The 17,966-nt window shown below is 36.2% G+C and overlaps 1 pseudogene; it reads right to left on the minus strand.

Annotated features, from left to right (window-relative positions):
- Nucleotides 1-17,966, minus strand: part of LOC141403250 (uncharacterized) — a 242,385-nt pseudogene that overhangs the window by 208,307 nt on the left and 16,112 nt on the right.

Below are 17,966 nucleotides of genomic sequence, written 5' to 3' on the forward strand. Positions count from 1 at the left end.
AACACATCGGAATATTCGTCGGAGAACCTATAAAGTATGTATAAATTTGTGATTAACATAAAAAATAAGTCGATATAACGATATCCGTCTGTCTATCCGTTGAAATCAAGATACAGCTCGCGATATTTTACATAGAACTCTTCAAATTGGTACATAAGTTTCTATTTATTACTCGTAGCATGTTTGGTATTGAAAAGTTATTATATCAGTCCACATTTTGATATAGCCGCCATACCACTGACCGCCCGATTTGCAGTATTTCAAGGTTTTAACAGCATTATCTTACCGAAATGACAATAATTTGGTATTTAGTCTCCCTTGGAGGCATAAAATATTTCTGTAATATATTATCGACATAGGTCTACGTTTTGATAGAGCTACTTTAAAACGGTACCTCCCGAGTCTCAATATTTTGAAGGTTTTAGTCTCGTAATCCCACAGAAATGGCTATTAAGTATTCAGTGTGGCTATAAAATATAGAATATTCGGTACAGGTCCAGGTTTTGTATATAGTCATTGCTAGATTTCTAATTTCGGTATTTGTTTGTGTATAGCCATATTATTCATACGAAATGGCTATAATTGGTACTTAGTCTCCCTTGGGGGTATAAAACATTTCTGCAGAGAATTATTGGCATAAGTCCACGTTCTAATACATCTACCATAGGACTGTACCTCCCGAGTTTCAATATTTTTGAGTTTTTAGAGTCATTATTCTACCGAAAAGGCTACAATTTGGTGTTTAGTCTCCGTTATGGGTATAAAACATTACTGGTAGAAGTTGTTATGTGGCCTCCATTGAACGACACCTTCCGGTTCTCGGTATTTCCAAGGTTTTAGCGGCATTATTCAGCATTATTTGGTATGTAGTCTCCTTTAGAGGTATCAAATATTTTAGCGGAGAATTGTCGGTAAAATTCACGTTTCCATAGCCCCCATAAAACGATACCTACCGATTTTTGGGGATTTTTTTTTCAACCGAAATGTCTGAAACCTGATTTCAATATAATTTATGCTGGTGGGTAACGTCGTTTTTACTTGTGGTTAGCAAAGTGCTGTTTCATTGAGCACGTTATTATTTTACACTTTTAGACATGAAACATCGGTGATTCATAAAAAATGACTTCAAAATGCTAGATGAATTTATCTAGACTCTGCTGTATTTCAAGCCCTAAAGTTAATGTTCGCGGCGTGTTTGCTGCCCCCTTATTAAATTAGTGAATCTGATCAGAAAGAATAAAGTTTTCAAAAATTGGACGCAATCGCGATGTTCTGATTCAAAAAACCCATTATTGACAGAGGCCACAATTACTATTGTTTTTACTAATACGTCTAATAAGCTCTGAGTTTCGAGGTTGGTTAAAACCTGTTATGGGAGAGGTCCCCAATCCCCTCCATTTTCTGTATTCTACCACCTTATGAACCTGCACACACGGAAGTCTAATTTAGAACATCATGTCAGTCTTAAAGAATTTATATACATTTAGATAGATCATAGCATAGTTTACCCGTCGATTTAGTGACCTTTTCACATTTTTAGACGTTCCAGTTATTTAACCATCTTTGAAATTACGTTTTCCCTGATTTCTCAATCATTTTTTTTGGAATTTCGATCACGCAGCATTTTACATTATCGAGGTTGTACTGTATTCCAATATGTGGGTTGATCGCGCTTTTTCTCTTATTGAAGCCAGTGTTTATAGCGTTTGTGTAGTCACGCTTACTAAAATTAAGGATATTATCTATAATAATACATTTTTGAAAAATTGGGCTGACCGCGATGTTCCACTTCCGAGATGACCATTCAGGATCGAGGCAGTATTTACCATAGTATTGCAAATAATTTTTAAACAATACGTTCAAAAATATCCTTAATTTCACGTTTTCTTAAAAAAAATTGTGGGGGAGGTACCCTGGTCACTCCACTGACCAGTATGAAAAATAGCTAAAAACCTATTCTCAGATCTAAAAACTCCACATACAAAATTTCATCGAATTCGGTCCAGCCGTTTCGGAGGAGTTTAATTTCGAACATCATGGCAGACTCGAAGAATTTTATATATATATAGATAGATATTGATTTTGATGCCCTAGATGAAGTTTTTCTTATGTGGTTTCTTCAAAAGATAAGTTCTACTAGTTTAGGTCTACAATATTGCTAAAGACAGCAAGGCCAAATTCCTATTCGTTTCTGAGATAAAGGACTGATAAATGCAAAAAAGTGTAGATTTAGCCCGGTTTAGATGAGGCCATAAAATTCGAATTGGATCTGACAGGACAAAACCCAACTAGGGTTTCTGTAGTCTAAATATGTACTTTCAAAAAATCCATACTAGAAGTTGTTTGCATTTTCAGTGTTGCATAGTGTTATACGGGGGCCATACCAAAACATGAACCTATGTTGACGATGTTTGATGGAGATGTTTCATGACCACTGAGAACCTCAAATGTCAAATTGCTGATAGTTTGGTTACAAATTGTGGCTTAAATTCTCAAAATACCGAAAATCGGGAGGTACCGTTATATGGGGGCTATACCAAAACATGGACCTATGTAGAAGATGTTTGGTGGAGATATTTCATGACCACTGAGAACCTCAAATGGCAAATTACAGCTAGTTCGGTTAAAAATTTTAGCTAAAATTCTCAAAATACCGAAAATCGGGAGGTACCGATATATGTGGGCTATACCAAAACATGGACCTATGTTGACGATGTTTCGTGGAGATATTTCATGACCACTGAGAACCTCAAATGTCAAATTGCTGATAGTTTGGTTACAAATTGTGGCTTAAATTCTCAAAATACCGAAAATCGGGAGGTACCGTTATATGGGGGCTATACCAAAACATGGACCTATGTTGAAGATGTTTGGTGAAGATATTTCAGGACCACTGAGAACCTCAAATGTCAAATTGCAGATAGTTCGGTTAAAAATTGTGGCTAAAATTCTCAAAATACGGAAAACATGGACCTATGCCCATATCCTTTGACATATAAGTTTGTTGATCACTAGGAACCCTAAGTGCCAAATTATAGCTAATTCGGTCTGCAAATGTGGTGAAGAACGTCAAAATACCTCAAATCCGGAGGTACCGTTATATGGGGGTTATACCAAAGAGTGGACCGATATAGCCCATCTTCGAACTTGACCTGCCTATGAAAAAAAGACCCTCGGATGCAAAATTTCAGCACTCTATCTTAATTATTGCGGACGCTAGAGTGATTACAACAGACGGACGGACGGGCATGGCTAGATCGTCTTAGAATTTTATCCTGATCAAGAATATATATACTTTATAGGGTCGCAAATGATTAGTGCGATGTGTTACAAACGGAATGACAAACTTAATATACCCTCCATACTATGGTGGAGGGTATAAAAACGAAAAATATAAAAGGAATTGCCTAAAAATTAACGGTACGAGCAATTTTTTTCCACTCCTACAAACTGAGACTTGCCGCAAGTGAACTCGTCTAATGCAAATTGGGACTTAGTTTTTTCTTCTTTCGACAGTATTTTTGAAACCTTTGACTTTTACCCTTTCACTCATATTTATTTTTTGTGCAATTGTCTTTTTTATTATTTTTGCGGTAAGCAATTTGAATTTCATTCCTAAATATTTCATTCACGTATTTGGCACAAGGCCAACGACATCCACTGTGAACACTTTTTGTTTTTCTGTTAACAAATGTTACGACGCGTGGTATTCCACGTCTATTAATTTTTTCTTCTTTTCGTGATAAAATTGTCTGTTTTCGGTTGGTGTTGAACGCATACTCCAAACGCACTCCAAACGAGGGCAGCAGACAGTAAGGACAACAATGATGGCAGACAAGCATAGAACGTAAGCAGTGCAACGTCGACTACAACGTTGCTTCGTGGTGGAAATACAGTGTTTTGGTCTGCCCTATGTAGCTGCTCATAGCCGTCGCGACTGCTATCCTTGCTACAGCTGCTGCTGAGTCGGCTTCTGTTGCGTTTGTACCCACTGAGGATATGGTAGCTGGCAAAAATGCCGGCTAAAATCAAAACAAAGCTATACGAAGGGTTGCCAGATTGTGTAAGTGCATAGAATGTTTATGGGGAGGAAGCATTAGCTTACACGAATTGTTAGTACGTGTCGTTAAAATTTTGCTAGATATGCTTTATTTACACCGCCAGATATGCAAACTCATGTTTAAAAAAGTAAAATGCGTTTAAATTTAACAGAGGGTAGTTTAACAATATTCTTATTTGATTTTCTTGAATGAGAATATCTCTTCTCTTTGTCTTTCATAAAATAACAGAACTGTATTTATTGTGGTTGCTCAAACACAAACACATTCCGTCAAGTGGTGAGCATCGTTATTACTAACTCTCTCGGAAATACTTTAATTACAGCAAAACAAAACAGACATCAACATGTGTGCAAGTGCACATAAACAACAAACGAAAGGAATATGAGATAAGAAAGAGAGCTGCCTCACTGAAAATCTCAATGAAATTGCAATGAATAACTGTTAAGTGTTCTCTCACAACCGGCAATAGAATAACATGGAAGAATAACCAAATAGAATAACATTCGATTTTACTATTAGGGGCTGTTTTTATGACCCTCCATGTGCATCATGCCACCCCCTAAGTCCGGTGTTTGGTGTTGTTTTAACAATGCGTTACGGAGTATGGGTGAGGTGTTTTACTTCTTACCTTCTGTTGTGAAGTTCAACAATAAAGGTGGTTGTAACTGATGTTGCAATAGGAATGCATATGGCTAAAACATTTATGCATAAATGGTGGACGTTCGTTTAGTTTTATTTTTGCACATTTCCTTTGCTATGTTGGTTGAAATTTTATTGCCATTGATTGTCCTTAATGTGAATGAGACCGTGAGTCTCGGTGTAAAATAACTATGAATGATTCATTCTTTATAATCACTACACTGTGCAACAGGGTTTTTGAGCATTGGGTATATAAAAAACCCAAAACAACATTTTCGCTTTAGGGTAAGTTTCGGAATTATGACGTGATGAAGTTTTGGATTGTCCCTTTATAATGATTGAAAAATAGCTTATCATATCTCCTTAACGTTATTGCAGATGTGTTTAGAGTTTCCTTTTCATAAGTTAAGCCAACTGCCGAATCTTATTGTAGAACATTTTATCCTTCTAAATAATTTTTAAATATCTTATTCGTTCTTTTTCATTAATCATAGTTATTTTGTTACCACTGTACAGTGTATCCCCCTGTATGGAGAATGTGTCCAAAAATATATCCATGTGAACTTTGACCGCGATTTATTTAAAAATCTCTCCAGCGATTTTTCCGTGATTTTGGATTTTTCTCATCTATGAACATTGCTGTTTCGAAATCCGCACAAACTTCCCAGGTGTAAGCCGTTTTCACTTAAAGTTAGTTAAGGCGCTCTATGTATGACATTGTTTTATAAGGTAGCGATACAGTCAATGCATTGTCCCAATTTGAACTTCTATATCTAAATAAAGGTAAAACCTGCGAAATTATCATAAAGGTCACTCTTGTAAAGAATTTGCACACCTATAATATTTTCTTTAGTCCCATTTTGATAGGACTTGCGGTTTCCAAGCAAAATCGTGAAAACCTAATAAACCACTAAAAATGTCAAATTGAATCGCGATTTATTTAAAAAGCGCTCGGGCGATTTTTTGTTTTTTGATTTTTCTCATCTATGAACATTGTAATTTCAGAATCCGCAAAAACTTCCCAGGTGTAAGCACCTTCCATTTAAAGTTGCTTCAAGAGCACCGTGGATAATATGGAGGGTATAATAAAATTAGTCACTTCGTTTGTAACACATCGAAATATTCAACGGAGACCCTATAAAGTACAGTTGAACCTCGATTATCCGTGAATCGATTATCCGGGAACCTCCATTATCCGTGATAGAAAAGAAATGTTGGACTTTTTTCCATTTCCTCTATTTTTCGTTATAAACTTCATTGCCCGGGAGTAAAAACACACTTTCCAATTAATCTGATTAAGCAAACAGAAGGTAAACAAACGAAAACTGGAAATTCTCCCGTATTACACAATTTGTGTATTTATGGTATCACAAAAACCATGGGACAAAGTCCATTTAGATGAATCTGATGACGATGATATTATGTATCCTTCTAAAATTTGGTGGATTACCGTAACGAATTTAATAAAAAATGCAGATCTTCATATTATTGTACAATATTATGTCATTTTTACTTAAAAAATATGTTCAAAAACTGCGTTAAAGCATTACCTCCATTATCCGGGAAAATCGATTATCCGTAATGCTTCCGGTCCCGACCATCACGGATAATCGAGGTCCGACTGTATATATATTCTTGGTCAGGGTAAAATTCTAAGTCGATATAACCATGTCCGTCCGTCCGTCCGTCTGTAAGTCTGTCCGTCCGTCCGTCTGTTGAAATCAAGATACAGCTCGCAATTTTTAATGTGGTATAGTGCCACCGTGGTGCAATGGTATGCACACCCGCCTTGCACACATAAGGTCGTGGGTTCGATTCCCCGGCCACGCAACATCCAAACACTTTTTAACGGTGGCAAAATACCCCTCAGTAATGTTGGCGACATTTCCTGAGTATTTCAGCCATGTAAAACTTCTCTACAAAAGTGGTGTCTTAGACACGCCGTTCGGACTCGGCGATAAACTGTAGGTCCCATATCATCGGTCCTCGTTTTGATATAGCCCATACAGAACGGTACCACCCGAGCAACGTCGTGATACAAAGTGTTAATGAATATTTTAATACTGGATAGTTAGTTATTTCGGCTTCCGTTCCTCAAAAATTAAACACAAATGTTATTTAATAGTTTTATTTATTTAATTTAAAATTGTAATTAATTTTTTTCTTGATTATAACTATATTTGGCTAAAGTAAGTTAACTGGTCTTAAGTATGGGAAATATTATATAAAATTTATATCTGAATAGCTCACGACCTAAATTGATATTGCGGATGCGACTAAAATTGTAGTGTATATTGATTGAATTAACACAGAATCAAAACTTTTGTTATTGAACTTAAATTTAAACCTAATGTTTTAATATCACAGTCATTTACAGGTAAAAAGCCTCCTCCCTTCTTAATGCCTCAGATATTTTTTGGAAATCCCTTCATGCTAAACTTCTGTTATTTTCTTAGCTTTTCTTTGATTTTGTAACAGTGTTCCGCTAGCCTTTTTTATATTTCGCACAATTTTATACTTTTCTTATTTCTTTACGTTTTCTTCGATGCTATTTCTGGATCACTTCCATCGCTGTCATCCACAAATTGTATATCAACCACTGCCACTGAGTAATATGTGCGTCTGTCACTTGCAGATTTAACAACTGATGTTTCCTTTTCAATATAAGGACCATTCATGGAATCGGTTTTGAGGATGGTTTCTAATTCCTCGCCTTGGTTATTTTCTTTTCGTAGTGAAAAATTCGTGGGTATAGATTCCTCATCATTACGTCCACTTAAAGACATCGAAGATTTTGATTTCTACCTTGTAGTTTTATGTCCGTTATCATCATCTCGGTCTGCATTATCGGTTGTATCATCGAAAGGTGGTACCCATATATAATGCGCTGGATTCATACCCAAATATGATTCAGGGGTCGCACCTGCATTTTTAACATTATAGTCATAATAATCTAGTTTAAAATCCTCATGAATACCTAGGGAGAACTCGGAACCTAGAAGTTTTTGGATAGTATTTATTCCAAGACCAAAAGACCATTAGGCGTGGATTTTTGGAGAATATTTTTTCCAAGGCCAAAAGACCATCAATCGTGGATTTTTAGAGAATTAGTTTTTCCACTGCCAAAAACCATCAAGCGTGGATTTTTAGAGTATTATTTTTCCAAGACCAAAGACTATCAAGCGTGGATTTTTAGAAAATACTTTTCCAAGACCAAATAACTACCATGCGTGGATTTTTACAAAAAATATTTTTTCCAAGACCAAAAGACTATAAAGCGTGATTTGTACAAAATATTTGTTCAATACCAAAGGACCATCAAGCGTGGATTTTTAGAGAATTATTTTTTCCAAGGCCTACAGACCATCAAGCGTCGATTTTTAGAGAATTATTTTTCCAAGGCCAAAAGACCACCAAGCGTGAACTTTAAGAGAATCAGTTTTTCCAATGCCAAAAGACCATCAAGCGTGGATTCTTTGAGAATTATTTTTTTCAAGGCCAAAAGACCATCAACCGATGATTTTTTGAAAATACTTTTTCCAAGACCAACAGACTATTAAGCGTGGATTTTTACAAAATATTTTTTCCAAGTCCAAAAGACAATCAAGCGTGGATTTTTAGATAAGTTTTTTCTAAGATCAAAAAACAAGCAAGCGTGGATTTTTAGAGAATATTTCTCCAAGACCAAAGGACCATCAAGCGTGGATTTTTAGAGAGTTATTTTTTCCAATGCCAAAATACCATCAAGCGTGGATTCTTAGAGAATTCTTTTTTCCAAGGCCAAAATACCATCAACCGCGGATTTTTTGAAAATATTTTTTCCAAGACCAAAAGACTATCAAGCGTGGATTTTTAGAAAATATTTTTTCCAAGTCCAAAAGACAATCAAGCGTGGATTTTTAGATAAGTTTTTTCCAAGATCAAAAAACCATCCATCATGGATTTTTAGAGAATTATTTTTCCAAAGGCCAAAAGACCAAAACTTGGATTTTTAGAGAATTATTTTTTCCAAGGACAAAATACCAAAAACCGTGGATTCTTAGAGAGTTATTTTTTCCAAGACCAAAAGACCATCAAGCCATCAATAGATTTTTAGAAAATATTTTTTCCAGATCCAAAAAACAATCAAGCGTGGATTTTTAGATAAGTTTTTTCCAAGATCAAAAAACCATCCAGCGTGGATTTTTAGAGAATTTTTTTCAAGCCCAAAAGACCATCAAGCGCGGATTTTTTGAAAATATTTTTTCTAAGACCAAAAGACTATCAAGCCTGGATTTTTTGAAAATATTTTTTCAAAGACCAATAGATTTTTAGAAAATATTTTTTCCAGGTCCAAAAGACAATCAAGCGTGGATTTTTTGAAAATATTTTTTCCAGGTCCAGAAGACAATCAAGCGTGGATTTTTAGAAAATATTTTTTCCAAGTCCAAAAGACAATCAAGCGTGGATTTTTAGAGAATATTTTTTCCAAGACCAAAAGATCATCAAGCGTGGATTTTTAGAGAATATTTTTTCCAAGACCAAAAGATCTTCAAGCGTGGATTTTTAGAAAATATTTTTTCCAAGTCCAAAAGACAATCAAGGGTGAAGTTTTAGAGAAGTTTTTTCAAAGATCTACAGACCGTCAAGAGTGGATTTTTAGAGAATATTTTTTCCAAGACCAAAAGACCATCAAGCGTGGATTTTTAGAGAATATTTTTTCTAAGACCAATAGATTTTTAGAAAATATTTTTTCTAGGTCCAAAAGACAATCAAGCGTGGAATTTTAGAAAATATTTTTTAAGACCAATAGATTTTTAGAAAATATTTTTTCCTGGTCCAAAAGACAATCAAGCGTGGATTTTTAGAGAATATTTTTTCCAAGACCAAAAGATCATCAAGCGTGGATTTTTTGAGAATATTTTTTCCAAGACCAAAAGATCATCAAGCGTGGATTTTTAGAAAATATTTTTCCAAGACCAAATGACCCTCAATCGTGGATTTTTAGAGAATTATTTTTTCCAAGACCAAAAGATCATCAAGCGTGGATTTTTAGAAAATATTTTTCCAAGACCAAATGACCCTCAATCGTGGATTTTTAGAGAATTATTTTTTCCAAGGCCAAAAGACCAAAAATTTTTAGAAAATATTTTTTCCAAGACCAAAATACTATCAAGCGCGGATTATAGAAAATATGTTTCCAAGATCAAAAGACTATCAGACGTGGATTTTTAGAGAATATTTCTTCAGGGAACATCGGGCTACTAGTTTTGGATTCTTAGAGAATATTTTCAGGGAACATAGGGCTACCAGTCGTGGATTTTTTCAAGAATATTTTTTTCAGGGAACATCGGACCATAAGTCGTGGATTTTTTTTAATAATATTTTTCAAGGAAAATCGTGCTATTAATTGTGGATTTTTTAAATAATATTTTTTAAAGACCAGAAGAAACCCATGCGTTTAGTTTTCAAACAATATTTTGTTCAAGGACCGACAAACCACATTTTAGGCATCTACTCACCTGTTAATTGTAGGTTCCTTTGTGTTCCTCTCATTCATTTCCATCTCCCTTGCCAAATTTTCAGCATCTTCACTTTCGCGGGGTATGGAATGCGGTGATGTTTGGGGCGGATTTTAACCATGTAAATGAACTCCGATATTAAAGTCGTAGTAGAAATGGCTCTCGAAGGTGGGTCAGTGAATTCACTGAAGCACTGTGTGTATGCAGGCGGGAACCCTCATCACGTCGCTTAGCTAAGGTCAAGTGATATTTGCGGTAACGTAGCACATATTGGGTGCCTATGAAAGGAAGTCATCTTATGTATAACGAGAAGAGGATTCAATGAAGGGAAACTTACCCAACAATGCGCTTATTAGAATGATAATACTGGCAAAAGCAACGACAACTAAGTAAACAAAGTTAAATTTGATTTTTAATGCAGGATTTTGTTGAAGTTTTCTACTTTTTTCTGTAAAACCAGCGACTGTCATAAGAGACTTGATGTGGCGCTTGCATTATTCCCTAGAAAGTTGAAACAAATATTCCCCAAATAAAGTTTAAATAATTCATCACTCTCCCCCACCATATACAGAGACAAAAATCATTTACCATTTAGTTCAACATTAGCCAAAAAACCACCAGTACATATTAGACCCGTATGAATTTCAGTATTGTTTGCAATTCTACCACCACCACCATCATCACCGGCAAAGAACTCCAATAACAATTGAGCTCCGCTGCATTCCACAATAACAGGTGAATTGTCATTAAACTGGTTCTCATTAGCTCCAACTGTGTTGCTGCTGCTACCCACAATCCCAATCTTGCCACCACCGCGTAACTCAACCAATAATGTTGATAATAATGTGGCTAAGATCCCTAAAATACCTTAAATCGGGAGGTATCGTTATATGGGGACTATACCGAACCGTTTACCTATCTTGACAGTTTTTAGTGGAGCAATTTCGCGGCCATTGATAACCTCAAATGTAAAATTTCAGCTAGTTTGGGCAAAAAATGTGGCTAAGATCCATAAAATACCTTAAATCGGGAGGTATCGTTATGGTCCATCGCTTGATGGTCCATCACGTATTTTGATGTATTGTGTGGAACATGGCAAACATAGAAAGCTTAACTGCAAGGCAATGGTTCCGTCACCATCAACCTGAAATAGACAGAGGATAAATAGAAAAGGCATGTAAATGAATGAATGTAGTATCCATGTTAGTAAAAGGTCGGATTTTTTTTTTGTATTTTTGTTCAATCACTATTTCAGTGAGGCGAGCCCAGACCTGTGGGGAAAGCACTGAAATGAATGTATGGTATTCTGCTGGCGATAATGCAGGCTATGTGTCACTATTGTTTTCGTCTAGGGAGTTGATATCAATTCAATATTGCATTCATCATTCATGATGCTTGTTCACGTCGTTTGATTGTTTGAATATTTAAAGTTTGGGAAGGCCACAGCCGAACGGACTTGATTCTTAACCCTTATGCGAATGAAAATCAAACATACCATGAATATTAGTAGTTGTGACTTAAAACTTCTAAATTTTTATACCCTACACCACTATGTGGTAAGGGGTATTATGTGTTAGTGCATTTGTATGTAACATACAAAAGGAAGCGAGATAGACCCATAGTTACTTCTAGGGATATACATAGAATCACTTTCTGAGTCGATTTATGCATGTCCGTCCGCAACATACAGGTCGCATTTGTTGACCGATTTCGCTGAAAATTGGGGAATACCATTTTTTTAGCCGTCGGAAGATCAAGTTCGAAGATGGGCTATATCGGTCCAAGTTTTGGTATAGCCCCCATATAACGGTACCTCCCGATTTAAGGTATTTTAAGGATCTTAGCCGCATTTGTTGCCCAAACCAGCTGAAATTTTACATTTGAGGCCCCCAATTGCCGCGAAATTGCTCCACTAAAAATTGTCAAGATAGGTCCACGGTTCGGTATAGTCCCCATATAACGATACCTCCTGATTTAAGGTATTTTATGGATCTTAGCCACATTTTTTGCCCAAACTAGCTGAAATTTTACATTTGAGGTTATCAATGGCCGCGAAATTGCTCCACTAAAAACTGTCAAGATAGGTAAACGGTTCGGTATAGTCCCCATATAACGATACCTCCCGATTTAAGGTATTTTAGGGATCTTAGCCACATTTTTTGCTTGAACTAGCTGAAATTTTACATATGTGGTTCCCAGTGGCCACGAAATTTCGCCACTTAAAATTGTTAAGATAGGTCCATGTTTTTTTGTAGCCCCCATATAACGGTACCTCCCGATTTTAGGTATTTTAACGATTTTCCCCAAATATGGCTCCAATTTGCGTATTGGGATGTATACTAATTATTCCATTTTTACATATTTCGACTGGTGTAGGGTATTACATAGTCGGCCCCGACCGACTTTGGTCTTTTCCTACTGGTTTTTCCTAAGAAGGTATCTGTGGGACTACTGTCAACTATTATCATGGCAGCAACTTGCATCTGTTCCAATAATTGTGGATCTAGATAATATTCATTCGGGTTTATTCATGCGAAGTTTTATTCACAGTAGAGTATTTTTCCAAGTTTCTAACTCGACGCCTCAACCCAAGTTCTACCTCCCTAAGACTCATGAGTCTTTATTCCTGCCGTAGAATGAAACCGGGAGTTCCGCAAGGCGGTAGATAGTAAGCTATGCGGCACCAATGTCCACGTCCACGTATAGAAATGAAAGACGATGGAATAACAATCAATAATGTCAGAACGCCGCTCTAAGAACTGCATGGTCCACTGATGATGACCATCTGCACGAGGAGACAAAGTTTATATTGGAACTCTAGAGTTTTGTGTTGAAGTCGATCTAAGTGACATTAAACCGCACATGGGTTAAACACAAGGTTCCCCTGAAATACAGGTATGAAATACATAGATGTTATGAAAGTTTACATATGATCTGCTATGATGAATTTTAATTCCGATTGCATTCAACAGCAAAACAGACATTAACAATTCATGAAACGATTGTGTGTTTGAGTGCGAAACAGTTTAATGTGTGCAAGTGTTGGTGTTTATTATGCCACCTATGTTGGCAACTAAAGTTAAACCAAACATGTAGTAAAGCAGCTATATAGCCAGAGCCTATGAATGGGAAACGGGTAAACGATAATAATGTTTATTTAAGCAGAATGAGATGGAATGAATATTCCCCATTGCAACCCTTTAATAACTCCTATTTAAAAAAATAAAAAAAAGTTTCAATCGGGTTTGTCTAGAGCAATGTACCTTTAGCATATACCTATGAAAAAACAAACAAGGAACACTAGGAACAGGTAGTAGCATAGTAAAGTAGAATGGGAACTGCCCCTTCGTAAATGACCAAGAAATTTTTTGAAGCATAAGTACTTCAAACGCTTAAGGTTTGACAAAACGAACTGAGACCAGTATGAGACTAAGTCTGGGCTAAGTCTTAAATTTTTACAGATTAGGGAGAGTGTACCCCGATTCATATTAGCTCATTCATATGGGACCTACTGTTTATCGCCGAGTCCGAACGGCGTGTCTTAAGACACCACTTTGTAGAGAAGTTTTACATGGCTGAAATACTCAGGAAATGTCGCCAACATTACTGAGGGGTATTTTGCCACCGTTGAAAATGTTGATGTTGACTGGCCGGGGAATCGAACCCACGACCTCCAGCGTGCAAGGCGGGTGAGCACACCATTGCACCACGGTGGCACCTTATAAGGTTATTAATTCAAGCTTTATTGTACTAAGCATACATTTTAGTTGGTGGTCGCCAGGATAAGGAGGCGGTACAGTCAATTCATTGTCCCAATTTCAAAAACATTTTTGATTTGTTTTTTGAATTTTCTTCTTCTTCCCAGGTTTAAGCACCTTTCATTTAAAGTTGGTTCAGAAGCACCGTGTGTTGTGTTTGCTTTTTTTTGGTCAGAGACTGAGGGTATATCTCCATTAGCACAGCTGACTGATGCTTTTTTACTTGTTTTTATGAGCACTTTGTCAGTGCAACGTATTTATAGGATATTCAAACTACAGAACCCGCACAATGATTCACTCATCAATTTTAACAACTTCATACCACCCATCCTCATTCATTTACCTATTTACCTATTTAACATTCTCTGTGTATATTTCCAATATTATGATTTTATTAGAATAACTTTTCAATATTTGTTGGAGCTGTTGATAATATTTGACTATTAAATATTATATATCCTAAAAAGGTCAAATTTTAATATCAATAAGTGTAAGCCTCGATAACTTTTATATGTGAATATTTTTTCAATCAACATATATGAGTACGTATAAAAAGGAAAGAATATCCACAATATTTCACATCCAAAGTAATTTGGCCAAACACTCTAAAGGAAACGAATCATGATTCTAAAATAAGAAAGGAATGGTCACAGATGTCTTGTAAAAATAATTGTGGATAAAGAAAAAATATTGGAAAAACCAAATACGTGTCATTTGCACATTGTGCGAAATCACATAACTATTCTTTCCGCACATATACACAACCTCAAACAAAAGCACACATAACTATAGGATATGGATGCTTTACGTCAAAAACATACATACCTTAACATACTACTCTTAATGTGGACGTAGCCTTATCTCAGACGATTTTCAGCGCAACAAACAGGCGTATAGAGTACACATACGTATATGTCCTCCTATTTCGTTCCACTGTATCATACAAATGACTTGCTTCGCCTTTTGAGAAAATCGTTAAATATGATGATGTGAAATCTTAATGATGAATTTGTGCCACCAGTCTAACATATTTATTGGTGCATCGCTACAATGTATTCAAGAAGTTCGGAAAGTTCACATGTGTGGCCATAGATAAAATGTGGGTGAACTTATGGATGTACTGTGTTACTCATATATAGGTTATAGATGTGTGTAAATGGACTATAAGGGCACTGCTGTATTCATGCTTGTTTTCAAGCAACATCACCATCAAGGGTTGTGGTCATTGATATAAAGTCAAGGTAGCTCGAGACTCTTTATTTATTACACTTAAACTTTATTGAACTTTGGACCGCTTCTGCCTTTTTTATTACACTGTGCAACGAAATGGAGGTGAAAGTCTGGGGAAGAGATAATTCCTTTTGGAGATGAAAGCCCTTGGTGAGTATATTAAGAAACCCAAAGGACAGATCCGCCATGAGTCGAACTTCCGCGTTATGGCGTGATGAAGTTTTTGCTAGAGACCAGGTAAGCCATCAGGAATTAGCGTTATATCTTTGTTCACTGTTGTTTTTTCTTAGTTTTGAGATGATATGTCTGCAGTCAAATCGAATGAGGATTATTTTCCTAGAGCACTTCGACCTTCTAACTCGCTTCCTTCACTATCCTTTTCGTCCTTTATTTTAAGAGCCGATATAAAAGTACCACAAGATGACGTTTTTCAGCTTCGAAATGTTCTGCAAAAAGGTCGCTCAGAAAATTTTAGGTATGGCTCTTATTGACAACTAATCGATTTTGTCTCTAGCAAAAACTTCATCACGCCATAACGCGGAAGTTCGACTCACGGCGGATCCGTCCTTTGGGTTTCTTAATATAGATAAACAGCATGTAGATAAACAGCATGGTATTCTTGCTTAAGTAATTTCTGTTAAAAGAAAAAAAACGGAACACACTGGTCGAAACCACTGATCTAGCGGCGCGAAAGTCAAAAAATCAAACTATAAAACTGAGAAATGTTTGTGGCCGCTGGGAGCTCCAAATACGAAATTACACCTAATTTGGGGGGAAAATTTAGCTTAAATCCCACAAGATACTGAATACTATTTTTGTACAAAATTTATTAATTTCGCGCCGCTAGATCAGTTATTTCGACTACTATGCGCACAGCCGAATTCGAACTAGGTTTCCCTTTGCCTTTTAGTCTTTTACCAGATATAACTTAAGGAAAACAAGTAAAAAAGCATTAAGTTCGGCCGGGCCGAACTTTTCATACCCTCCACCATAAAATATTCATTCCTGTCCCCAACTTTAAGTGAGTACGTTAAAATGTCAGATAATGTACATAAAATGCTTCATTCGGGAGGTCCTTTTTATGGTGCCTATATCTAACTGTTGACAATTTTTGGTGGGCTAGAAATTGGGAAGTACTGTTATATAGGGGTTATAATAAAACATGGGCCTATGTTGACGGTTTTTGATGGGAGCCTTTAATGCCAAATAGCTCCTAATTCGGTTAAAAAATTTAACTAGAATCCTCAAAATATCGAAAATCGGTACATAACGTGGGAACTTCAAATGTCATTAACAGCTAGTTCGGAGGTATCTGGGCTATACGAAAATATGAACTTAAATGAACAAATTACAGAAAGTTGGTCCAAAACATAAAGCTAAGGTACGGAAAATCGGGAGGTTTGTTTTGTGGCTATACCAAAACATGGACCTACGTTCGGTTAAACATTTTAAGTAAAATCCTCAAAGTACCGAAAATCGGGAAGTATCGTTATATTGGGGCTATGTTGACAATTTTTGATGGAGAGGTGTTGTGACCACTAAGAACTTCAAATGTCAAATTGCTGCTAGTTCGGTTTTATATTGTAGGTAAAATCATCAAATTACTGAAAATCGGAAGGTACCGTTATATGGGGGCTTTCTTGACAATTTTTGGTGGAGAGGTGTGGTGACCACTAAGAATTTCAAATGTCAAATGTTCAAATTACAGATAATTCGGTTAAAACTTGTAGGTAAAATTCTCAAAATACCTGAAATCGGGCGGTAACTTTATATAGGGGCTATTCCAAAACATGGACATATGTCCACTAGTTATAAATGTTTATTGACATTTAAGAACCCTAAATGTCAATTGATAGCTAAATGGGTCAGAAAATGTAGATAAAAACGTCAAAATGCCGTAAATCGGGGGTACCTTTATATGGGGGCTATACCAAAACGTGGACCTAGGTCCACAACTTTTGTTATATAAGTTTAGTTACACTTAAGAACCCTAAATGTCAAATTATAGCTAAATCGGTCAGAAAATGTAGATAAAAACGTCAAAATGCCGTAAATCGGGGGTACCTTTATATGGGGGCTATACCAAAACGTGGATCTAGGTCCACAACTTTTGTTATATAAGTTTAGTTACACTTAAGAACCCTAAATGTCAAATTATAGCTTCATCGGTCTGAAAATGTAGCTAAAAACGTCAAAATACCGTAAATCGGGGGGTACCGTTATAAGGGCGCTATACCAAAACGTGGACCTATGTCCACAACTTTTGTTGTATAAGTTTATTGATACTTAAGAACCCTAAATGTCAAATTATAGCTAAATCGGTCTGAAAATGTAGCTAAAACCGTCAAAATACCGTAAATCGGGGGGTACCGTTATATGGGGGCTATACCAAAACGTGGACCTATGTCCACAACTTTTGTTGTATAAGTTTATTGATACTTAAGAACCCTAAATGTCAAATTATAGCTAAATCGGTATGAAAATGTAGCTACAAACGTCAAAATACCGCAAATCGGGGGTACCGTTATATGGGGGCTATACCAAAACGTGGACCTATGTACACAAGTTTTGTTAAATAAGTTTAATGACACTTAAGAACCCCATATGTCAAAATATAGCTAAGTCGGTCTGAAAATGTAGCTAAAACCGTCAAAATACCGTAAATCGGGGGGTACCGTTATATGGGGGCTATACCAAAACGTGGACCTATGTCCACGTTTTTGTTAAATAAGTTTAATGACACTTAAGAACCCCATATGTCAAAATATAGCTAAGTC

The sequence above is a fragment of the Musca autumnalis genome, unplaced genomic scaffold, assembly GCF_047663935.1.
Source record: "Musca autumnalis isolate F117 unplaced genomic scaffold, ASM4766393v1 scaffold_4, whole genome shotgun sequence".
NCBI classification, from domain to species: domain Eukaryota; kingdom Metazoa; phylum Arthropoda; class Insecta; order Diptera; family Muscidae; genus Musca; species Musca autumnalis.